The 26595-nt window shown below is 38.1% G+C and overlaps 1 long non-coding RNA gene across 4 annotated transcripts in view; it reads left to right on the plus strand.

Annotated features, from left to right (window-relative positions):
- Nucleotides 1-26595, plus strand: part of LOC123781360 (uncharacterized) — a 355277-nt gene that overhangs the window by 288738 nt on the left and 39944 nt on the right. Inside the window, exons 13-14 of one of the 4 annotated variants that reach the window (XR_015727473.1) lie at nt 6034-6180; nt 14013-25285. The exons of 1 other annotated variant lie outside the window; for it this stretch is intronic. This is a non-coding gene — a long non-coding RNA (uncharacterized LOC123781360). Of the gene's footprint in view, nt 1-6033; nt 10884-14012; nt 25286-26595 lie in introns of those variants that run through there. 2 more of the 4 variants (XR_015727475.1, XR_015727466.1) reach the window with 2 other exon arrangements.

The following is a 26595-nucleotide window of genomic DNA, read 5'->3' on the forward strand; positions in this document are numbered from 1 at the left end:
GGATAAGATTGACTGTGAGCTTCAAGACCATGTCTCAAGTGATAGCTTGAAGGCAGTCACTGCTCATGTCTCCTCTGCCAATCCAGAGATGAAGATGGGATTTCATCTTAATACAGTTTTAAGACATGTCTGTCTCGATCTAAGAACTTCTTCCTGATACGCTTCATCCTTCCCCTCTCTCTCCTCCTCTCTCTCCATCCTCGTCTCCCTACCTCTCCTCTCTTTTCCCTTCCTTCTTCCCTCTCTTCTTCCTTCTCTTGTTATAATTAAAAATGTTTATCAGAGCACATGTTTAGTAAAATAAAAAGGGCAAGTAATTCTTATCCAAATATATTTTAAAATATTGTTTCACATTAACATGACAAATATTTGCATAAACTTCGAAATCGGTTTTTGAGACAAATAGCCATGTCTCTGAGCAGAGTCGTCAGTTTTGCTTGGTGATTAAGGAAGCACGTGATTTTCTGTCCGTGGCTACCTGTAGATCTCCCAGGAATAGTCAAGTTTGGAGGAAGTGTTAGGGCTTGGTAAATATTTCAGCTTGCCTGAAGGCTGTTTTAGGCTATCATCTTTTGTATTTTTAATATTATAAACGGAATGGTGACTGGCAGGTAAAATTTTTTCCCTGATTTAGAGAGAAATGATGAAGATATTCTCTTGAGCCTTCATCACCTGGGATTTCTGAGGCAACCTAGGGATAAAATCCTGGAGCAATGTTGGGTGAGCTTCACAGTATGATCACTCGAAGTGTGGAGCTCCCGTGTTCCCTCAGGCAGGGCTATGGCTTTTATCTCCGTATCCTTCGTATTGAAGACAGTAGCTTATATTGACTGCTACAGGTAGCCAATGAGAGATGTTTTCACTGAAAATAAATGAGTGAATTTACCTACTTAATTTCCAAAGCACTGGTAGAGGAGCATTTCTAACTCTTCGTTCCAACTCTTCCTTGGTTTAAACCTCATCATTTCTCATGGAGGCCAATGTTTCGTTTCTTCTTTCTTTTTTTCTTTCTTCTTTCTTTCTTTCTTTCTCTTTCTTTCTTTCTTTCTTTCTTTCTTTCTTTCTTTCTTTCTTTCCTTCCTTCCTTCCTTCCTTCCTTCCTTCCTTCCTTCCTTCCTTTCTTTTTTAACTTTCTTGATTTTTATTTTTTTAAATTATTTTTAAATAAGTTTAAGTAACCCATCATGGGGCTTGAACTCTGGACCCTGAGATGAAGAGTCACATGCTCTACCAGCTAAGCCAGCCAGGCGCCCCAAGCCAGTGTTTCTTAAACTTTAGTGGTGTATGTGTCCCTTTTTAGGAAAAATAAATCCAACAAACCAATTATTAATTTGAAATTATTTCTTATCACAGTATATAACACCAGGCATAAACTCCTTGGGCTTATACTTTCTATTTAAACCTCAAATCTAAACAAATTTAGAAAGTACATACAAGCAGAACAGCAAAATGATAGCATTTGAGATAAGACTTATGGTCACAGACCTTTTTTTTCTGCAGAAACCAAGGTGCCAAAGTTAGATTTACTATTGTAAAAGTATTATTGAATTTTCTGTTTTATTTATTGTCTGCTTAATTCTTTTCACTCTAAATATAATAAACTATCATTTATGTCAAGTCACCATCCTCATGATCATATTAGGTCCTTTTCTTTTCTTCTGTCCCTCTCTTTTTTTTTTTTTTTAGAGAACAAGAGAGAGAGGGGTGGAGGAGATGGGCAGAGAGAGAATCTTAAGCAGGCTCCATGCCAGCGTGGTGCCCACTGGGGCTCGATCTCACAACCCTGAGATCACGACCTAAGCTGAAACCAAGAGTCTTACACTCAACCGAATGAGCCATCCAGGTGCCGCATGTCCTTTTCTTTTTTTAACAATGGCATTTTAAGAACTAAATAATTGTTTTGGTAGGTCTATGAACTTAATGGCATGTCATAGATTCATTACCATCAAAATATAATGAAAAGTTCTTTTATTGCTTATTTAATGATAACCTTCTAATTGGAACATATGATGAAAGGATTGTACTTTTGATGCTACAAACTGCTTCTTTTGAGTTTATTATACTTGCACGACTATGCACTACATGGTAATCAAAATTTCTCATCACTGTTTCTCATTTGAAAATTCATCACTTAAAAATCTGTCTTTATTCTGTTATTATTTTCCCTCAACAATTAAAGTAGTAGTTTCTATCGCCTCACTCTTGTGATATCAAATCTAAGTCTCATTTTATTAAACAACTTAAGAAACAAAAGCCTTAGTCTATGAAAAATGTTCTTTAACTGCAAATTGTAATGGCAAAGGAGAATTTTATCTTAACTGGTAAAAGAATACGAATATAGGTTTGTACCTGAGACCATTGTTGTCATTTTGACATGAGAAATATGAATGCAGCAACAGGGTTTCAAAGCAATAACTGGTTATAAGATTGTCCTTTATATACTCAAAAAACTAAGAAAAAAATCATTATTCTTTTTTAGATCTCTCAGTTGTGTAAAAATTTACCCACTTTAAAAAGCCTGGTTTGGGCAACTTTGGCCACCTTGTCTCCCTGTCTGTGGCTTTGATCCCATTTCATGATTTATCTGAAATGCGAGGCTGTTCAATTCATTGCCCTATTTAATATCTTTCAATAACTCCATCTGGCCTGAAACCTAAACTCCAGATTCTTTATGTGACATGGGGGCCGTGATTTAGCTCTAGGTACCTTTTCCATCCCCTTTCCACTCACTCCCCTTTGAGGGCCCGCCATGCTTCTTAAACGCATCTTGCTTTTTCAGACTTCCACTCCTGCGCATGCTCTGTTCTTCTGTCTTACGTACCCTCGCCCTCCTCAGACCTCCCCTTCCTATTTCACATCTCTGGGAAATTTTCCCTTCAAAATTCTGTTCTGGATAGGATTTTCTCAGGGAAGCCTTTTCTTAGTGCCACCAGGCAACAAGGCCATCTTTGTGCTTCTGAAGCCGCTCTCCTCACTGCAGGTGTCAGACTGTCAATGTGTCCTACATACGCAGATGTCCTAATAGAAGGTGGCTTGGTATTGACAGAGGGTAAGAGTACTTATTAGGTCAGTGTTTACCAAGGAATGGCAATACCAGGCCTGTACCTCCCCTTTGAAAAGAAAGTCTTCAATAAAGGGGTTTGGTAATGAATTTCATGCCTTTCCATAACAATCTTTCCATTTGCCCTGACAGGCCGAATAAAGTAGTTGTGAAGAGCAGAGGTTTTTGGATTCAAACACACTTTGATTCAAATCCATGCTCCTTCATTAATTCCCTACATGACCCAAAGCTTGTTTGTATCTCCTTGCTGTGCGAAGTTGTTCTAATGAGTAAATCAGATGATATAATGGTTAGTACATAGTAAACATTCAATACAAGTGAGCTATCATTGATAATAAAATATTAATCTGTACATTTACAAATCAAAGGAAAAAATCACTCAGATAGCAAATCCTGACTTGGAACAGAAAATAAGATCACCATATTGAAGACTGCAGGAAAAACCTCTCATCTCTTTGCCACGCCAATCCTGCATTGGTGACAGACTAGGAACACAGGCCATGGGTTTATTTTGTGTTACTGAGTTAATAATTTTCCCTCCTTTCTCCTATTCCCTCCCCTATGCCAAACTCCCACCATTTTGGATTCTCCATGTAGAACAGTCTGCAGGGTTAAAATGTACAAGTAACTGGCAAAGAAAATACATCTTTTGTTCTCTACCCCTTGCAAATAAAATGAATTCCTGGGGTTTGGGCTACTGTATGTGTTCTGTGCCTTTTTCTCAGGAACTGAATCCAAGGCACATGCAGAATGTATCTGTTAAAAAAAAAAAAACTGAAGAAGCAAAGTTGTTGGTTTTTCCCCCCTTATATCAAGAAGGTGTCATTTGGAATCTTGGATGAATCATCTGTCATTGCTGAATGGCAAGATAATGGTCTTATGTTAGTAAAGAGAGAGACAGAAATGATGTGTTGCAAAGTAATAACAGAAGATTGCTTAACAGGTATGCGAAAATGGCACTAATGCTTACAGATACAAATGCAGTGTGACAGCAGTCTGTTAGGACACGGTGCCACTCGTGGAATGCACATATGCTCATGTAATGGGTATATCTTAATTCTATTGAATACTGTGTGTCTGTGCATTTATGTGGGATTTATAAACATGGCATGATACCGTTTCCAAGTATTCTAGTTCAGAGTTAACATGCGTTTAATATGCATTCTCTCGTTTGTTCCGTATAAAAACTCTGCGAGCTAGGTATGCATGGAAAAGGAAACTGAGCCTGAGAGATAAAGGGGTATTTGTGAGGTCACACAGGTAAATAGTGATGGATGAGGATTTGCCTTATCCAACTCCACAGCACTTACTATATAATAATCTGTTTCTAACATATACCAATCTATTCTGTATGCAAACACATTTGGAATCCATAAACTTATAACTGCGCTGAGTGATGTTTACTCAAGAATTAATATAAAGCATAAAGCATTTTCCTTCTTTTTCTTCCCAGAAAGATTTGTGATTTGATTTATCCCGATGATAGGTTGCTTTGTTCTTCTGCGAGGATATTATCAGAATGCAGGACACAGCAATCTTCTGTACTGTGACCGCGGCTTTATAACAGAATACTCAGATGAGCTTAATGCTCTATAAATGAAGCTTTTTGGTGATGGACAGAAATGATGAAACGTTGGATGGCTGTATTAAGACAAAAGGGTAGCTTTATATTTGGCAGAAAGGAACCCACAAACTGATTTTTTCCCGTTTGTTTTCAAGATATTTTCCTTTTCCATTTTTATTTTTGTTATATTGAATTTGATAAACATGTATTAGTGCCTGTTACATGCAAGATCTTGGACTGCCCTTTGGACACTTTATAAGGAGGGCTAAGATCAAGAGGTTTATAGTCTAGTAAGATACTGATGCATAAACTATATGATACTGAGCCAAATGAAACGAGATTATTTACATTGTGCTCTTGCAACCTTTACAGAATTAAAGCCGCTGTATTACAATTCACAAAACTTGTGATGCAGTTAGTCAATTTTGTTCCATAGATGAAATGTTAGTAGTGTACTCTGAGTACATTAAGACAACCCAAGTTCAAGGTCAGCGTAGAGAGGAATACTAAATACTAAAGCCATGCTCACGCTCTCATTTCTGTTGTGCTTCTATTCACATGAAATATGAGTCAGTATTTTTCAAAACTTTGGTTATTTTGAGGACTTAAAAATATTAAAAATATTTACTTCCTTACTTTACTTTTTGCATACTTTACCCACCTGGCTATCCATCTATCATTTTAATATCTATATATTATTTTAAATGTTATCTTGAGAAAATAATTACGATTTATTCTCTACAGTTTGGTTTTGATAGTGATAAAAACCTAAAAATGAACAAAAGTTTAACATCAGTTCTTCCTTGCAAAAATCATATGATTACACTTGTAAAAAGGCAATTAGAAGGTTAGGTATCAGTGGGCATACTTTTTAAGATTCTTAAGATCCATACTTAATTTCTCCATGCTGTGTGCTTTCTACCACGTAGTTTTGCCTTCCTTCAGCAAACGTTTAAGTGTTGGGTATCAAACACATAAAACTGAGCAAAAGTGAGTTTGAGTCCTCAAGGAAATCCTTTGGCTGTCATGGAAAGGCAGACAAAAAGTGCCCATTGGTATTATGGCAGCTATCAGGGAAGTATTGTACAAAGAGTTGGGACACTATACAGGAAAAGAGCCAACGAGCTTCCAGGTGTGATGACGGAGAGTGGAGTGAGGAGCGGTGCAGAGGCTTCACAGAAAGAAAAAAAAAAGGTAGATGGAAAACTGAATCTTAAAGACTGATTTCAGTGGCAGAGACACAGAAAGAGTATTTTAGGCATAAAACCAAGCATATACAATAATATGGAGAAATACAGAGAAAAACTGAAAATCATGTTTTATTTCATTTGATCAACTTTATACATTTTTGTGGCTAGAGAAAATTTTTTATCCCACTGAGACTAAAAACTTTTCTGATTTATTCTAGAATCTCCAAAAACATGGCCTAAACAAAAACGTCAGGTGATAGGATTCTCTTGATCCGTAATACTAAGAAGAACTTCTGCTGCGCGATTTTATCAGAAGTGGAGTAAATGGGGATTAGGGAGAACCAGTCTTCTGTGTTACAATCATGGTAATGTATCACTTCCAAAACTCTTGTATCCCTTGATAGTCTACTTTTTAAAAAGTCTGTGTATCAGTCAAGCAATAGGGAATAAGGAATAGCAAGCAGCCAAATGGGTGTGTCTCAAGCCATAGTATTTTAATCTGTGTTTGTCTTGGCTATGCTGCACCTCTTCTTCATCTCCAGGGGAGCCAAATTCAAATCTAGACTTTGCATGCCCTCTTGCACCTTAAGTCGTTAATGCCTCGGAGCCTCGTTACTTCATATCCACTTCGAAGGAATGATTCATATCTATAGACTTGTTTTCAGGAAAAAAATGAGGGTTTCCTTGTAGTATACTAGACAGGTGGTACTGGATAAATATAAATATATCTGTTATTTATTTTGAGGAATGATTTTTTATTTTATATAGCTCATTTATGCATATTCACTTGAATAGATATATGAATGAACCTAAATACGTTCTAGAATGTTCTGTACCCATCAAGACTTCACCTAGTGAGCCTTAACAAAAATTTGTATATTGACAGTTTTGAGTGAGCGGCAACTAGTGACAAAACTCATCTGTGGCAGTCCTCTTTCAAAAGTTGCAGGAGGGCACCTGGGTGGTGCTGTCAGTTAAGCATCTGGCTTGGTTTTGGCTCAGGTCATGATCTCAGGGTTTTGGGATTGAGCCCCTGCATAGGGCTCCGCACTCAACGGGGAGTCTGCTTGAGACTCTTTTTCCCTTTTGCTTTGCCCCTCCCCCTTTCTAGCTCTTTCTCAGATAAATAATAAAATCTTTTTTTAAAAAAGTCGCAAGAGTGGCGCCTGGGTAGCGCAGTCGTTAAGCATCTGCCTTCGGCTCAGGGCGTGATCCCGGCGTTTCGGGATCGAGTCCCACATCAGGCTCCTCGGTTGGGAGCCTGCTTCTTCCTCTCACTCCCCCTGCTGTGTTCCCTCTCTCGCTGGCTGTCTCTATCTCTGTTAAATAAATAAATAAAATCTTAAAAAAATAAGAAAATTAAAAAAGTCAAAAAAGTCACAGGAGATAATTTTACTCTTGTATTCAGGATAGTTTTTGTATATCCGAAACATTTTAGTAAGTTTACTCTATAGGTCAGTGCTTGTATGCATAGCTCTTATAGAATAGGCTTTAAAAAAAAATTTACAGAAGCTGACAACTTATATAACTGTATTCAGTGATCCCATGATTCTAGTTGCAAAAAAACTTATAAGTATCATGTGTACTTAAAACACCAAATAAAAGACTCTACCAGATGTCAGGAGACTTCGGGGACCATTAGTTCTCCTTGTCTGGCTGATCACAGGGGCTTGTGGCAGTCATGTAAATGTTCTGGTCAGCTCTCCAGCTGTGAGGAGAGAACTTGGACATCCTACCCCTCTGGACATACCACTGTGTTCACTTTGAGACGTGTTTCCTGTGCCCACTGGGCAGGGTGGGGATATTAAAGCAGGTCTATGGTGGTAAGACAACGGGCTGGAGAGTCTTTGGCTGAAACTTTCTTGCAACTGTGCTTAGTCCAAGAGTTTTTCTGCGCAATTCTTTTTCCGTCATTCTCTTTTCCCATAAGTGCCAGACCCACATTGCAGTGGAAGGCTCTCCTCACTCTTCCTGCTCTCTCTGTCAATAAATCTCTTGAAATTCTAATCCTGTCCTAGGGTCTGCCTCTCGGTGGACCACTCGAGCTTCTTTAACTTCATTTTCCTCATTTGTACTTTGAACATACTGGTACTTCACCTACTTATTGTCAGGACCAAATATTAGAATATGCAATAAAAGCGCTTGAAGTTAGAAATTGTTATAAATTATTATAGACTTTCATAACTTATTTTTTCTCTAGAAGAGACTTTGTTCCCACAATCAATTTCTTTTTTGCTCTCTCATGGCTTGGAGAAAATTTTTTGGTCCTAGTTATCATATGAAAGTTCAATCTCAATTCATCTGTTTCTACATCTTGAACTAGGGATGTATTAGACCCAACCTTGCTATATTCTGGGATTCTATTCATGACAGAGAAAAATTCATCATAAGGCAGGTATTTCTTGGAGCCCATCCAAGCTACCGAAATTTCAAAATGACCTCCTTATAAATAAACCTTCCTGAAAGTTGTCCTCCCTGTAGGAATCCCAGCAATATAGCAATTCTAAGCATTATAATAATTTAGGGGGGTTACATAATCTGCCTATTTATTTTGGGAAGGAAGTGTAAGAGGTGGGGGAAGAAGAAACAGTGACTTCACACTCCAAATCATTTTGTTATATGGTGTAAATTTCACAAATTAATCCATTTTTAGAAATGAACCTGTTTTCTGGGCTGCTTTGAGGACCGAGTGGAGGCAAGGAACAGAGAAGCAAATACTGGCTTTGAGAGAATAAGATTAATTAATTTAGTTCTCCTGGTTTTCTGTCTCACGCACAACCGGACTTAATAGGCTCTGTTGTATACGTACACAGCAGCGCAGAAAGCAGGATTGGAGGTACAACACCTGTGTGATTCGAAGTCCTGCCCTTAATTTTATGGACAGCTTTGGGTGAATCACTTAATTGTTCTTCATTTGAGATTTCTTTTTAGTTGAGTATGTATTTTAAGTCCCCGATAAGTGATAGCTATTTTCCATCATTCCCAAACAAACGACACTGAGTGGGAAAACCTAAGCCTTTCTCTTCCTTTTACTACTCACACAGAACATATCACTTCTGATACTACTGGTCACCTGATGTGTGGCTTTTTTCTGACACCAAACAACTATGAGAGACCAGCTGGGTGGCCTACAATTTAACTCAGTTGTGATGCTATCTACCTAGAAGGAGTGTCAGACCTCGCAGGTGAAGGGCTCAGTCCCACAATGCTCCTCCTGCCCCCACTTCAGAGGCCATTCGCAAGTCCAGGCTGTCACCTGTGCTTTTGACTATTGGCTATAAATCTGAGGTTTCCATGACCCCTGCCTAAGGTTTGATTAATTTGCTTGAGTGGCTCACAGACCTCAGGGAAACACATTTTGCCAATTTATTAAAGGGTATAATAAGGGAAACAGATGAACAACTAATGAAAAGATACATAGGGTGGGGTCTGGGAGGGTCCTGAGTACGGGAGCTTCTGTTCCCTTGGAGTTGGGGTGCATCACCCTCCTGGTATTTGCATGTGTTCAACCACCTGCAAGCTCACTGAACCCTGTACTATTGGGATTCTATGGAGGCTTTCTCCTGTAGGCATGATCTATTATTAAGTCCATTTCCAGCCCCTCTCTCCTCTCTGAAGTATGGGGGGTGGGCTGAAATTTCCAAGTTTTTAATTGTAACTTAATCTTTCTGGTGACTGGTCCCCATCTAGGAGCCTTCCCATAGTTGCCTCAGTAGGAACAAAAGCTGCTAGTGCTCTTATCACTTAAAAACTTACAAAGGTTTTAGAAACCCTGTGTTTCTAAACAGGGTCAAAGACCAAGAGATGTTCTTATCACTTAGGAAATGACCAGGGTTTTAGGAGCTCTGTGCCAGGCATGGGGTGGGAGAGGGTAGACATGATAGATAGATAGATAGATACATAGATGATAGATAGATAGATGATAGATGGATAGATTCTGTTATCTCACAGGTGCTATCTAATTACAAATTCATGGCAGTAGTGGGGAGAAAACATTTTAATCTACATACCCAGCCATCCTCAATGTTTAGGTTCTCAGGAGAAGACTAAAAGGTGCAGAAGCTTCTCACAGTGGAAAGAACATGGTGCTGGAGTGAGACATGCTGTAAGTCAAATCCAGGCTTTCACATTTTCTAAGAATTGGGCTGTTTACTTGATTTATTTGAGGCTTTAGATAACATTAACCCTTGGTGTGAAGACCAAAGATAATTCTGCAAAGACACTTAGCAATGCCCCATCTTTCACCCCTCCTCATTTCAGTAAACATTAGTGAAGATCTTTCTTGGATGCCCGGTCATCTTGAGCCCAGTTCTACAGAGGTTGTGTCACACTCAAGGAACACTTAGTGGATATTTGTAGACTCGAAATACATATCCTTACAGTGTGGAAAAGCCTGGTGTCAGATAACATATCTACTCATCAGGAGGCTGTACAGCTGGTAATAACGTGGCGTTTAGGACACTGATTGTGTCACCTGAGGCAACTTGCTAAATGTCTCTGCTTTTCAGTTTGTTCATTAACAAAACATAGACTATAGTAATACCTATTTCATAAAGGTTTTGGAGAATTAAATGACACGATACAGATGAAATGCTTAACAAAATAGAAAGCACAAAGTCAACACCTAATAAATTGTGGTAAAAATATAATCTGTGAGAAGGTGAGATTTCTCATTAAACTTAGAAATCAAATATAGTCAAGTAGATACTTGACAAGTTGTATTAGAAAATTAGAATAACACTTGATGGACTGAAGCAGTCGTCCTGACCAAAAGATAAGGAAGTACGGAATGGGGAGATGGGTTGAAATGACAGGCTCCTCATCACAAAATAAATGATATGGGGAACATAATCCTAAGTAAAGTTTGAGTCAACATGTGATTCCTGGATATCTCTTCTCAACTCTGGAATCAGATGTTCAACTGTCTGCTTGACAAGTGTAATGGAAATCTAACAGGCATCTCAAACAATTATGTCCAAACCCAAATTCTGTATTTTGTCTCCTAAAACTGTACTTGTACTTGTCTTGGGCTTTCCTTTCTTGTTAGGAAAAAAAAAAAAAAAAAGAAGCTATAATCTATATCTGCATTTCTTTTCTTTTACCTGAATACTTTGTTGATTGTCTGCTGTCCCCACTGGATTGGTTCTACATTTCTTCTTCTTTTTTTTAAGATTTTATTTATTTATTTGAAAGAGACAGAGTGTCAGAGAGTGAGAGAGAGACAGAGAACACAAGCAGGAGGAAGGGTAGAGGGAGAAGCAGACTCCGGGCTGAGGACTCAATTCCAGGACCCTGAGATCATGACCTGAGCCAAAGCCAGACGCCTAACAGACTGAGCCACCCAGGTGGCCGTGGTTCTGCATTTCAGGAAGGAAGGGATTTTGTATGTTTTGTTTGCCTCCATAATACTAGTCCCTAGAACTGGTCCAACTCCTAGGAACCTTCAGTGAATGTTGAATGAAAAAATAAACCCAGAATGCAGTTTATTTGCATAGAGGAATGTGTTTCTTTCCCATAGCAACGCAGGAGCACAAAACAGTGATGTTGACTGAAACATTAATATGTGGAGCTATGAGGAAAAGGAGAGAGAAATGGGTATTCGTTGACCTAATGTCTGTGGAATTGCATGACTTGCTCGGGCTTATTAACACATGTGTTCCAACTCTGTGGCGAACAAAATGTGAAGAAATGGTTTTAAATAACAAAATGGGGGATTCCTTTTAGGCATATAGGTAGGCGACAGTGGGTGTCTAAATGTTGGGATCACTGCAAATTTCTCTCCTCTAGCTCTAGGAGACAGGTTACACTTTGCGTTCTCTTGACAGGGTTTTGGCAGGGCCGTGCCTGGAGGCAGGGTTACGTACTTGAATGCCACATGAGCTCTCAAGCCTAAGGCTCCTTGCCCTGTGAGTCTGTGAATTAACACATCTCTTTGAACAAACTTGTTTGATAGTTTGTGAAAGAAAACAGACTTTTAAAGAGTAGTTTGGTAAAATCTGAAAGCATGTGAAAGATCCATTTTTTAAAAAAGATTTTATTTATTTGAGAGAGAGCGAGAGAGTGAGAGCATGAGCAGGAGAGAGGGGCAGAAGGAGAAGCAGACTCCCCACTGAGTGGGGAGCCAGATGTGGGGCTCGATCCCAGGACCCTGGGATCATGACCTGAGCCGAAGGCAGACACTTAACCAACTGAGCCACCCAGGTGCCCTGAAAGATCCATTTTTAACAGAGAACTTGGGAAATCTCCAGAGTAGAACGGTTATGTCCACAGACAAATTGGTTCCCAAATCTGCTCTAAAGAGTGACCTGTTCTTTTCCAAATCTACCAGTTTAACCACTTGGGCATCTAAGTGTAAACATGTACAAGTGATTTAAAGGAACAATGACTGGAAGTGGAAATGGCTTCCAAAGGAAATGGGTATTTTTGCCATAATCGTGACATTTATAGTGACATAGATTTAGACATATATTTAACCTAGGCTGCCTATGGTGTTGCCAAGATGTGAATCAGCTAAGCTCGGAGACAAATCTGCAAGCTGGAAAACGTCAAAGAACAGGATTGTTCCATAATTTTAGAAAGCGTTACAATTTCTTCTGGGTTGGCTTTCCTGCTTAACCTGCTTGCCTTCTATGAGTTCTCTCTCTTTGTTCAGGGAAAATTCTCCTTCCGCGTAAGAGAGGGGAGGTTATTGTGGTAGTTTTCACCTCTGTGTTCTGGCTTAAAGACAACCGGTTTTTAAGAGCACCTGGACCCATCTTGTCCACGGGAATTCATGCCTCCAAGGGCCACATGGCATCTCTAAATTGAAATGCCTCTGATCAGACCCAAGAATATTCTAAAAAAGGTCTCCCATCTAAATTCTAATTTTGTGTGCTGCTGTAGACACCAGCTTTGGGTGAGCCAGCTCAGCATGTGTCCCTACTATTTAATGTCAGCCCATGACTATTCTTAGCCTTGACACCTCCAAACAGTTTACCAGAATGAACAGATTTCTCCAACCCATCACATTTTCTCTCCATTGAGTTGCAGATGGAAGAGGATAAAAAGGATACATATATGAAAGGGAACTGGTACACGTTTCCCCCACCCGCACAAGCTAATCTCAGCAACTGAGCTGGTGTCAGTTGCATGTGAAAATAGGTTTTTTATTTTTTATTTCTTTCCCCCTATGCCTGGTTCTGGGAAAATGAAACATAGGCATGACAATAATGTGTCTGTGCCAGTTTCGGGTGCTTTAGCTTTCCAAGTTGGCAGACACTTAACATCAAGGGAAGACTTTCTAGCTAAAGAGGAAGGACAACTATAAAGAGATCAAAGTAAATGGGCATTGGCTTTTGTGGAGGACAGGAAAATCCATTTTGAAATAGGAGCTAATTGATGGTATTGACTCTGAAGAAATTACCTGCATATTTTCTGAAGTACGTTCTGAGAAACACTACCACTGCCCACAGAATCTCAGAGAACGAAGACTAGAAAATTGGGTGGATGGGCTTTCCATTTTTGTCACGAGTCATTCTTCAAGCTCTGAGAAGCCACACAACTTCATATGGTTTCTTTCTTTGGGGAGGGGGCAGGGAGGAGGAGTTGTTTTTCAAGTAGAATAACATGGAAATATCAGGAAAATATCCTGACAGTACTTGAGGTAGGGACTGTCCTAGAAGGATTCACTCTCTGTATCTTACACGTACCCTTCCATCTTCTTTGTTATTCCAAATAGGTCAGAATTGGAACTTCAGCCCCTCGTCATGCAGGGTACAATGGGCGTGAGCGTGAGCGTGGGTGCCAAGATTGGGCTTCAAAAAAGAGAGGTTTAGTAGATACTTCTTACCAGAAAAAGGTTTGGGGGGGGAAGTTTGAAGTAAAGGTGATTTGAAAAAAGAGAAAGGAAAAACTGAAAAAAAAGAAAAGACAAGAAAAAAAAAAGACCCTAGGTCAAGATAAGAAAAGCCGTGGAAGTAATTTCTGGAAAGATTTTTACCTTCCTAGAATTGGAAGACAACCCCTCACCCCCACTCCAAGAAAAATACTGGCAAGCCGTTTCATTTCAAGAGCTGCTTACAAAAACAGAAAGTAGCCAGCTGTATCTTCTACTTGAGAGAGAGCTTACCCAGAAAATATTTGAAGCCGTAGAGTCTTCATTTTTTGGAGTTCTTGGTGCAGTTAATATTTGTTGATTTTTTTTTTTTTTTTTTTTTAGTTGAATCGTTCTTGAATCTCTGTGGCCCTAAGCATTTTTTCATGGAGTCATAGCTCAGAGAACAGAAGGATTAATCCAAGATCATATGTAAAGATCGTCGGTGGTGGGACCAGGGCTACCAACTCCTGTGATGTCATTGCTGCAATGTACCGATGTCTTTTCCCCACCAAGTCCTTGTGAAGTGTGGTTACAACTTTTACCCAGGGTTCTGTTCTTTTTGATGCCAGGTTCCCAGTGATTATGAATAAGGAATTATGAGATGTTAGCGAGACATCTTTGCATTTGCATACTTATGCATGGCTTGGTATTTTAATTTAGTCTTTGGGTTTTCAGTTGATTGAGTTTTCAAATCAATCAGGGTACATGTCTCTAAAATATGACAGGACGTTTTAGAATGAATTGTTTTATTATTAATAGGAAAACAAAATTTTCAGCTAATTTGTTGGTAACACTGGGAATTTAATAATGTAAAATTTGGAGAGTAGATTTCTAAGAAATACCAAGACAGATTAATTCCATTTATACAATTCCCTGGTGTACGTGCAAGTGAAATCATGACGGAAAGGCAGAAGATAATAGTGATTTTATAGGAAATATTTATCTTCCTATTCAAAGTCAGAAATTAACATATAGTAGTTCCTCATGTGTTGGAAGACATATAACTATATTTTTATGTGGGAAAAAAACATGTTCTTTCACTCACACCAAGTTGAATATTTTACTAACACAGCCTTACAATCAGTTTTTATAACATTTGGACCATGTTGCGTTTGTAAAATGTCACTACTAGTTATATGCAGATCTCACACACAGATGACTGAATTCTGTTCAAGTGCCCAAAAGTTTCAGAAGCCTTTGATCTTCCTGCCTATACACATTTTTAAAAGGTTCACTTTCTTGACATATCACCCAAATCTAGGCAAACGGAAGAAAGAGACTGAGCTTAAAACATAAGAATTAGTTTTTGGATTGGCCCTGAATAAGCGACTAACCCATGTAGCCACCTGGTAAAAAACAAATTTCTTTAGAAAACAGTCACGGATAGAGCTACGATGCAGGAGAAGAAAAAAGAGCCACGTAATAAGAAGCGTTACTTACCTTAGAAACTACTTTAACTTATGCTGTGGGTTCAGCATATCCTACAAGGTATTTCCTCTACAGAAGTATTACGCTGGGAGGGCCAAAGATTTTCTCTGTGACATTGGAAAACCTCATTACCTTGGACTTGTCTTGATTTAGAATTGGTAATTACTCTAATGGGTCTGGTACTAGGCCGGAAATCCTTTTGCTCATCGTAAAAATAGTAAAGCGGAGGTTAAATTCTTAAATCTGAGCAGATAAATAAGGAGAAAAGTATTGGAAGGCCAGAGGTGAAATGCCTGATATTGGCTGTGTTGATGTGGCGTTATATGGAATTTCCCCTAGTTTTGTATAATGTATTTGTATCATTTTATAGTGAAGATACACATTTAGTAAAACAAAATACCTAGAACTTTTGGGGCACTTTTAAATATCTTAGACCTGTCCAGTTATCTGCAAGCAATTGAAATAATTCATTGAAAATTATTCTGATCTCTCCTTGTTGTTTTTCTTATTCTACCTCATAAGGTTGAAATGTTATAATGATTTTCATCAAAACAAATGATAAACGGACTTACTTTCTCCCCACTAGATATTAGTTTCAGAAGAACTCTGTAAACTCACATGAAACATGTTTTGAAAGGGGGCTACCACCTTAGCCGTAACTAAACACGTTCCAAGGAGGTAGACGTTAAGTATGATCTTGGACCTCTTATGTGTAAGTTCTGTTAAGTCACAATAGAGATTTGGGATGATTTAAAATATGTGCTTCAATACAGAAGTGGGTGTTATTGAAGTAATGGAGAGCTTAGGACAGTGCAGTACACCTAGTTCAGAATAGCAACTGTCCTTGTGGTTTTGTGACTTTATTAAATCATATTTTCAACCCTTACTTCCATATTTCTGCAGTCTTTTGGAGTCTTTTGAGTGAAATATTACTAGACGCAGATATATTTTTGAGTCTCCTCAAGTGTCATCTGGTGTAAAGACCCTTCTAACTGAAGAGCTAACTAGGTAACTGACTAACTAGATTTATTCATTTATGATTGAGATTTTGTTCTTGAGAATATTATAATTTTTTATGTAGTGAAGCCTGTCCATCTTTTATCAGTAAATGTTTGGTGTCATGTTTAGATGGGTCTCCTTCACTTCAAAACTATAAGACTACTGATCCAATTTTCTTTTCATACTTTATAGGCTTCGTAATTAGATTTTTAACCATTTCAAATCTTTTTTTAGTATTTTGTAATATTTTTTTAAATAGTTATCCAGTTTTCTCCTCCTCATTGTTTGGGTAATACATCCTTTCTAAACTTATTCATACTGCTTATATTTTACACATTTCCATATTTTCTTCATTATCTTGATTGGTGTGTCTATGAGTTCTATATTGGTAGAGCCTGTCTAAGTTGGGTTTTAATCTAGCACTATCACTACAATAGACGAAGGAATGAACTGGCCATCTTGAAAACCCAGGCTAAAGAAAATGCAAGCCTATACTGAACCAATTATTCCCAAATAGCTTTCGTACTGAGCTTGGTTGGATGGTTTCTTCATTTCTTGCTTTTCTTTGATTTTAGGTAGATACTTGTACTCTTAAAACTAGTATTTGGGAAAGACATTTGTTTCTGAAATATGTCCAGACTGGCAAGCATAAACTTTGGGTCACAATGATACTTCCCTTGGCTATGTTTTTGGTGAAGGATGGGCTTGTCACAGAGTCGCAGTGGTGGCTCTATTTACCTATCATTTTGAAGTGCTGCTTTTGCAAATTTAAAAGTTGAAAAACGATCAAGCTATGTGCAGAGGCTATAAGAGAACCAAAGTTTATGGTGTCAATTTTAGGTTATATAAATATTCCTGAGATTTATTTCAAGAGAAGTGTACATAAAAGTAACAACAAATAGCCTTTTGGATATGCCTTTACTTCCAAGAGACAGAGTGTGTCCCTGGGCATCTAGATAATAAGTGGAAATGATTGATTATTTTATATTTTAGACATTTTAGACATTATGAAACAAAGTTATTTATTCCTTGACTGGTGTGTTCTGATTCTTAGAATGAAATGGATTGATACTTTCTTCTGTACGAGGTTTCTTCTTCTTTTTTTTTTTTTTTTAAGATTTTATTTATTTATTCGACAGAGATAGAGACAGCCAGCGAGAGAGGGAACACAAGCAGGGGGAGTGGGAGAGGAAGAAGCAGGCTCATAGCGGAGGAGCCTGATGTGGGGCTCGATCCCATAACGACGGGATCACGCCCTGAGCCGAAGGCAGACGCTTAACCACTGTGCCACCCAGGCGCCCCAGAGGTTTCTTCTTCTAACCTTGTGCTTGCTTCAGATTCTCTAACGAGTTTGGAGTGTGATTAAATCACAGGTGTAGATCTCAGCTCTCCCTGCTGTATCCCCAGGACTACTTCCCTTCAGTGGGGCTGCTAAAAGAACTCTCTTAGTAGACATTATTCTCAGTGCCACTGAGGAAAAGGGATTTGCATTCAATACCTGATTTCTACTAAATGACTAAAGACAATCAGCCACACAAGAATATACAAATAGACCAATAGAACAGTGTGGAGTCCAGATGTAGATATGTAATGACACCCCTCACTGTCACCAAAGGCAGCCAGCAGAAAGGTTTAGTAATTCTTCAAAGAGCTTACAATTCTCCAGAGCTATTCCAGAAGAGAGAAAAAAATAGAAAACCTCCCAAGTTTTTCCAAGAGAGCATTATCATTTTAATCACCGACTGGTGAAAGGACAGTTTATATTTAGGATAAGAAAATACACAAAGGGAAAACATTCTGGTAGGTTAGACTCACGTGTCAGAAATTTGAAATAAAACACCAACTAATAAAATGTAGCAGTACGTTAAAAATTATTGCATCTTGAATATTTAGTGTTTATCCCCAGGAATACAAGTAATGGTCAGCATTAAGAAATTTGTTATATAATCAATAGATTCATGGTGAAAAAATGGTTGTGTATACAGATGCTAAAAAATTTTAACATTCAGCAATGCTTCCATTAAATATCTCCTAGCGAACTAAGAGAAGTGAACTTAATGTAGTTGATAGGTATATTTTCCAGAAACAAGTGTATATACATTTATATACATCTAACAGTTTTTTAATTTTTAATTTTTTAAGTAGACTCCATTCCCAGTATGAAGCCCAGTGTGGAGCTTGAACTCATGACCCTGAGATCAAGACCTGAGCTGAGATCAAGAGTCAGAAGCTTAACTGACTGAGCCACACAGGAGCCCCTATTCTTAATTTTTTTATATATTTATATACATCTAAAGCTTTACATTTTCCTTTAAGTATTGCTATAATTCTTTTTTTAAAAAAGATTTTATTTTTATATAATCTCTATACCCAATGTGGGGCTCGAACTTACAACCCTGAGATCAAGACTCACACGCTACAACTGACTGAGTCAGCTGGGTGCCCCAAATATTGCTATAATCCTATTTATAAAAAAAAAGATTTTATTGATTTATTTGAGAGAGAGAGAGCACCAGAGAGCGAGCAAGTGAATGAGCACGAGCTGGGGTTGTGGGGGGAGGGCAGAGGCAGAGGGAGAAGCAGGCTCCTCGCTGAATAGGGAACCCGACGTGGGGCTCGATCCCAGGACCCTGAGATCATGACCTGAGCTGAAGGCAGATGCTTAACTGACCAGACCCCTCAGGCACCCCTATAATCCTGTTTTAACAATTTGATCACATTTTCATTTTCATTCAGTTAAAAATTTTTTTTTCCTGATTTCCAATGTGATTTATTTTTTGATTTGTTGGTTGTATAAAAGTGTATAACTTCTAAACAGACGGGAATTTTCTAATCTTTTGGATACTGATTTCTAAGTTTGGACTACTGTGAAGAGAATATAATGTGCGTAATTTCATTTTTTAATATCGTTGAGACTTGCTTTATGGACCGGTGGGCAGTTCATCTTGGGAAATGGTACACTTGTGCTTGGAAAGAAACTGCGTTTTATAGTTGTTGGCGCAGTGTTTTATTTAGTTGATCAGGTAAATTTTGTTAGTTATATTGTTCAAATATTTTGCATCTATTCTGATTTTTTTTGTCTGCTTATAGCTACAGTTACTGATAAATGTATTTTAAAATCTCCCATTGGGATTATGAATTTACACATTTCACGTTTTATGGACCTTTGATTTGATGTCACACTTACACGTCGTATATACCCATTTTCCCTTTTAATTCTGTAATTTTTGCTCAATATATTTCAAGGCTACATTAAGTACAAATAAGTTTAGAGTTAGTGTATCCAGTCAAGTTTTTCACTTTATCTCTAGTAGTAATGTTTTCTTTAAATACTCTTCTTGTAATAATAATTCAACTATACCAGTTTTCTTTTGGCTAATGGTTGCAGGGTATATAGAGTTTTCCTTTCAAAGTTTCTATAGTTTTGGATCTTATTTATTTATTTAATAGTTTTAGATTTTAAATCTTGCTCCTGTAATAAGAGATTATTGCATCTTATTTTCTTTTTAAAACCCATATAGACAATTTCTTTCTTTTGTTTGGAGCATTTGGTTTATTTACATATAATCAGCATTATCAATGTTAACAGTGATATGACGAGTTTGTATCTGTCATGTTATTACTATTTGTTTTCCCTCTTTTTGTTTACATTTTTCTCTTTTCGTACTATCCTTTGCTTTATTATTTTTATTCCAATTGTCCTTTATAATTAGTACGCTTTTATTTTTTCAATAATTTCCTTGCAGCCTGCATACTTTATTAGAGTTTAATATAAATTTATACTTTTACATTTTCCCAGAAAATATAAGGACTTGAGAACACTACCATTTTGTTCTACTCTTCTGTTTCTGTCCATTTGGTTTATATCTTTTAATCACATCTGTTATTATTATTTGTTATTATTATGGCCTTATACAGATCATGTTCTTTTAGATTTATCCTTTTAATGATCCTGTGTCTGGTAGTGCTGTAGTCTGGATCCCCTTTGGGTGATTTTCTATTTTCTGTTGTTCCTCTCATTTTATGATCTTATTGCCCTCTAATTTCACAGCTTTGATTATTTATATTGTGTGCTGGATATAGTACATAAAAATGGTAGAGACCATTTGAATCCCAGGTTCCTGTACCTTTCATGAAAGAATTTGAGTTTGCTTTTGGCTAGAGGCAAGGAGGACTCTCAATCCTTCTTTTTAGTAGGGATCGCCTTATTTCAAGTAGGGATTGAAAATTATTTGGGGGCTTTGGTCCCTTGGCTGCCTAGTCTACTCCTGTTCACGCTCAAATCTAGAATGAGGCTCTCTCGGTCCCCAGCTCAAAAGTTGGGGTTTTATTAGCCACCTGACCTACCTTGGTGGGCCCTGGACTATCTAGTCTTCAGTCTCTCTGCTGAGCTTCTCAGCCTCTCAGATTCCTTTTCTCAAGTAGGCAGAAACTTTCCAGAGTAAAAACGGTGCCAAATGCCTAGTTCACCTTCCTGTATTTCTTTACTCTTCTAGATCTTGGCCCTGTGAGTCCTAACTGCCTGTTAAACCCGGCAATATCATTTAGCAGATTCAAAATCTATGTTGTCCTGGTCATTCTAAACGAGGGCATCGCTTCATCTCACCTAGTTGAGTTTTAGAGGAAGTGATTAGTTCTTTACAATCTCTCCCCAGCCTTATTTTTAAAAAACAAAATTTATAACTTTCCAATAATAAACAAGAATTTGAGAAAGCTCATATCTTGGTCTTCTTTCCCATTGCATTGTGCTAATAATTGTTTTTTAATTTGGGGTTTTTAATGCCTGTCTTTCCTATTTTTCTTCCCTTTGGTCTTAGCTACTTTTGAAAGGACCACAGCAAACACTAACTAGATGTTTATTCACTTTTGCTTCATACATCTCCTGCAGCATTTGTATTTATGTTTCCTCTTTTAAGTACTTAATCCAAGACTGTTTTACAAGTGGGTATTTATGTAGTAGAATTTTGAAGGCTTCTATGTCTGGGAATATTTTTTTAATCGTTACTTTATATTTGAATTATCGTTTGGCCAGATGTAAAATTCTTGGTTCAAATTCCTTATTCTCAATATTTCAGAAACATTACCCCATTGTCTTCTTGCATCCACTGTTCTGATTTCTTTTCTTTTCTTTTTTTTAAAATAATTTTTATTTTGTTATGTTAGTCACCATACAGTACATCCCCAGTTTTTGATGCAATGTTCCATGATTCATTGTTTGCGTATAACACCCAGTGCACCATGCAATATGTGCCCTCCTTAATACCCATCACCGGCCTATCCCAATCCCTGCCCCCCCCTGAAGCCCTCAGTTTGTTTCCCAGAGTCCACAGTCTCTCACGGTTCATTCCCCCTTCCGTTTACCCTCCCTTCATTCTTCTCTTTCTTCTCCTACCGATCTTCCTATTTCTTATGTTCCATAAATGAGTGAAACCATATGATAATTGTCTTTCTCTGCTTGACTTATTTCACTTAGCATAATCTCCTCCAGTGCCGTCCATGTTGCTGCAAATGTTGTGTAATCGTTCTTTCTGATGGCTGAGTAATAGTCCATTGATTATATATACTCTGCTTTTTCATTCTTGAAATCATTAAGATAATTCTAAGTTTTGTCATTAATAGTCTTAAATTTTCTCTACATGGGAGTATTTTAAAAAATATATATGCTCTGGCATTTTATGGAACCATTAAATCTGTTTTGCATCTTTTTTTTAATTATGAGAAATTTATTATTTTTTCAAATATTTCCTTCTCTCCACTTTTATATTCTTTCTTTCTGAATGTCCTATCTTCTGGATGCTAGCACTTTTATTTAATCTTTTTATCTCTTAAAATTGTTTATATATTATCTGTTTCTTTTTCCTTCACTCTCTTTCTTCTTGGAGAATCTACAATTTTATCTTTAAATTGCACATTTTAAATTCTGGTGCACCTGTTCTAATTTTAGACTTTGTCGAAAAAAGTCAAAACAAAACTGTCTATTCCAGTTTATGGTTTTTATTTCAAAATAGTTGTTCCCTCAAATGTGTTAGCTTTTAGATCTTTAACCCCTTTTTCTCGTGGGCTCATTGTCCACTCTGGCAGGCAGTGTGTGTGTAGGAAGCTGCGGGCTCATTTTCAACTTGAGGAGCAGAGTCCGGAAGGTGTCGAATGTGCCCTAGGGGAGAACCTGGCCTTTGAAAATGACTTTCCATCAGCCCCTACCCCACAGAACTACTCAGGTTAAGGCAGAAGCACAGTGAGAAGAAAAGACTTGTTAAGTGGGACTTCTCAGCCCCGGGAATTTGAGGAAGACACAATGGGGAAGGAACTGCTCTAGTCCCCTCTTTCCCTTTATTCTCTCGACTCCTCAATAACACAGGACTCATTCTTCCTGATTTTCCTCCTCCTGACATTCGCACTAGTACTACAGGTCCGAATTGTTACTGTAGAAACAAGTACTACTTATCCCAAGGCAATGATGGAGGAAAAGCAGGAAAGAATGCTAACGAGTCCTGTTTTATCTTACCGTAGCTGAGCTGGGTTGCCCGTGCTCCAAACCCAGAGCTACGACTTCAGATAAACCAGTTAATACAACCACCCCATCCTCCCACCCGCCTCTACCCTCCACAAGGCTTTTAAAATTTTCATCCTAAATTGAATTCCCTCTACATTTCTCTGCAGTTCGCCTCAAGTACAACAGCCAATAACCTTGCCTGTTCAACTTCTAGGTAGGATGTTTTTGTCTCATGTTATCTCATTGCCAATCAGTATTCCTTTTTCTTCAACTTTTCCTTTCACAATTTTCTTTTTCCTTAGTTTCTCCTGACATATTCACCATGCCTTTTTTTATTCCCTCATGAAGGCTCCCTGCTTCAGTTTCAGTTTGTGATCCTCTCTTAATCGATTCTGTCTGTGCGGAGCTCCTCCTGTTCCCCTGTATGGTCCTGCTTCTCACGCGTTTTTCTTCCCTTTCCTTTCCTTCTGTTCCAGAGTTCGCCAGCTCCCATTTCATTCCTTACTCTTTTTTTCTTGACTCTCATTCCGTAGCTATTGACCCCAAATTTCTAAGACACCTTTCTCTTACAAGATTAATGTTTTGCCCCCCCAAAATTAACTTGGCTGAGCTCCTTAGAGGTAAAACCTAAATTTAGTTTAGTATCTCTAGTGCTTTAATACGTATTACAATGTTTAACGTTTAATAGATGACTGACAGACTCATCGAAAACACACAAAAAAATCAATTAATGCAAAGAAAATGTCTAGTAGGGAAGAAATAAGCAATGGCCTTTTGAATAAACATCATATAAGTAATCATTTTCCTTACGTTTTGAGTAGTTTTTAAGCCTTCCTCCCCCCCATCCATAATACCCACTATTGATTCATTCTGTCAAGTATCCATAAATGGAGAAAGTGATTTGCACTTTCAGACTTTCTGGATGTCTCAAACTCATATTCATACTCTTCTGTGTGAATTTTTTTTTAGTCATGGCTGTGGATTCTATTCTAAGAGAGACACACAAAATGTGTATTATGATAGACACGATAAAATAGACCTTTGGATGTGGTTAAGAAATCCCTACCATCAGAGACATCACAGCACATCCATCCCCAGGGAGGACTGGCTCTTTTGCCGCCTAACTCTGATGTGCATTGACTGTCAGATATATATATATTTTTTTTAGTGCTTATGCTAGTTAATGTATGATGTTCGGCACACTGCCAACTTGTTCTGTACCCTGTGGAACAGTGATCTTGAAAGATGTCATTTTTTCCCCTCATTTTCTGACTAGTTTTGTTACATCCGTGTTGATTTATGTTGCACTTTTGACAATCCGGATTTTTTAAAAAACTGATCACATCTCAGAAACTTTAAATTAATGAATTGGGTGCTGTACGCAGAGGGAAACAATAATATCTGAATCTCTGTATTTTCTTCTTTGTCCCCCTCGTCTTTTCTTTTTTCTCTTTTCCTTCCTCCCAAAGCATAAATGGCTATATCTCTATTTCTTCCACCTTAAATAACAAATGTGCAAAGAGATGTACAATCAAAAGAGCTAATTGGAATCTCTTCACTTAGTACAGCTTGTGGCGCGTGCTCTGTTTGCAAGGCAGGACTCTTGTCCTCACCTGAACCTAGTTAGGATGGATTAGGACCAGTGAAACGAGGTCAAGCAGCACTCTGACCTCCTCCAAGTTAGTTCGTGGTTTTAGGCCTGTTGTAATTTGAGTGTGTATCCAATTGCGTCTTCTGTGTAACTTCGTCTTCCCATCAAGGGAGAATCATTAATTAAACTTAAGAAACACTTTGGTGGGGGCGCCCGAGTGGCTCTGGCTCAGTGGGTTCAGCGTCTGCCTTCAGCTCAGGTCATGAGCCCCGCATTGGTCCGCGCTCAGCAGCGTCTGCTTCTCCCTCTGCCTCTGTCCTTCCCGCCACTCATGCTTACTCTCTCTCTCTCTGTCTCTCTCAAATAAATAAATAAAATCTTTAAAAAACCACTTTCGTGGGTTAGTGACTGACCAAATCTCTGTTTTTAAAGAGCTAGCCCATGAGGTAAAAAATCAGTGTTTGGTGCACAGAGTGTGAATTCGACAAACCTGCACTTCCGCTTCCGGTTCTAGTGCTGGGTTGCTGGTTGGGCTTGGGTGAACTGGGATGAGTCTGAGCCTCAGGTTTTGGGGTGTTTTTTAAATACTTCCTATACGGATAAAACTACCTCAGAAATCCTGTGAAGGTTGTACATACACATGCGTGTATTTAGAAACCACATAAAGTGCTTAGCCCGGTAAAGTCTCAATATGTGGCAGCTCTGATTGGTCTTGTTTTGATGCTTTGTTGTTATCCTAGAGTTGGCTTTTAGTGTCCACAGAGTACTAAATAAGCATAAGAACTAACTTCAGTCCAGACTCAAATTTATCAAAGGAAAAAAAAAATAGAGAACTGAGTTTCAGATAGTATTTCCTTCCAGCTCTCCAGCGATATTAATCATTTTTGGTTCTGAGTGCTCAGTGATCTTCCTGGAAAAGCGGAGTGGATAAGACCCAGCCTACCAACAGAAGCAGATGAAAGGAGAAACATTATGAGCCATAAATGATTTACTGTTACATTTTGCATTTCATGTAATTTTGAAACAATTTCATTAAAAAAAAAATCCATGGAGAAGCAGAAGCATGGAAGAGAGATCGTAAGGAGATAATTTTTTTTTTTTTTTTTACTAATTTTCATTTGCCTCCTATTTCCCCTTCCTTTTACTCACGCTCCAAATCACAGAAAGTTCTGCATTCTCAGGTGTGATTTTCACAGTCGCGTTGATGGTGATTAATGGGACCCTGGCTAGGTTATGTATTTCATCATTTCACTATTTAAGGTTGAGGGATCAGTAAGCAATTTCTCTTCATTGAAAGATAGCTCAATTAAAAAATATCCAATGATACCTTATTTGTGAGGTTATTTTTCAAGATCCTCAAACTCACTGATTTTGGGAAAAGGTAGGTCATCTTCTTGTTTGTCATTTGTCTTTGCTTAGTTTACTAGATAAGCAAACAAGAGAAAATTCTACCACTCAGAGAAAAAAAGATGTTTTCGGGAATGTTTTCCTTCCCATCTTTTTCTTCAAAATACATTCTAGGGCTTCAGGTTAGACTATTTTTTTTCTTTGCTATTAGATGCAGATGAGACTGGTAGTCAAATGATCATATTTTGTCGTTTCAAAATTGGGAATAAACTGTAGGCGTTGTTTTGTAGTCTGTTTATTCAACCAACAATATATCATGGACATCTTTGAGAGTCATTACATATTCTTCCAAGACCCCATTATTAACGGCCTCCATAGTAGCCTATTGCCTGACTGTGCCATCGTTCATTTAACCAATACACTTGGCACCTTCTTGATGCAATAATATTGGGGATATTGTGAATGGAGTCATTTGGAATAATTTATTCATATCTGCATTTCCTCCGCGTTTCTCAACCTGATTTATTTGCGGCCCCGAGAAATGGAACACATTCTGTTTTGCTCTGAATGCACTGAGCATAAACTTATACTCAGACCTGAAATAATGTGTGTGTGCGTGTGCGTGTGTGTGTGTGGGAGGGAGGGTTCCAATAGGTACGCGTGTGGTACGGGGGTAGGGATGGGGAGTACTTTGACCGTAATCAGAGCAGATAAAGACAAGAGCAAGAATATTTGTGTGCTAATCCTTTGCAAGCTTCTAACTGCCTCACAGTTTCAGGTTGGGAAATAACAAAACTGGACGGCCGTGGCTTTTTGTCATGAAGACGTTGTAGAAAGAAAAGAGAATAAAAATTACAGGAACTCTGAGTTAGAGAGTAACTTCTTATAAAGTTTTTATTATATGGAAAAGGAAATTATATTCAGCCCCCAAATCATTTTGCTCTACTAAAAAAAGTGGGAACTGTGCCCGCTCTCTTCTATTTTAAATGCATAGATCCAGTACTTGCTTACCTTCTGGAGTCTGTTAACAACCAGAAGCATAATCTCTATAAACACAATGAAGGCTA

This window comes from Ursus americanus, chromosome 18 (assembly GCF_024610735.1).
Source record: "Ursus americanus isolate L20-20 chromosome 18, mUrsAme1.1.p, whole genome shotgun sequence".
NCBI lineage: Eukaryota > Metazoa > Chordata > Mammalia > Carnivora > Ursidae > Ursus > Ursus americanus.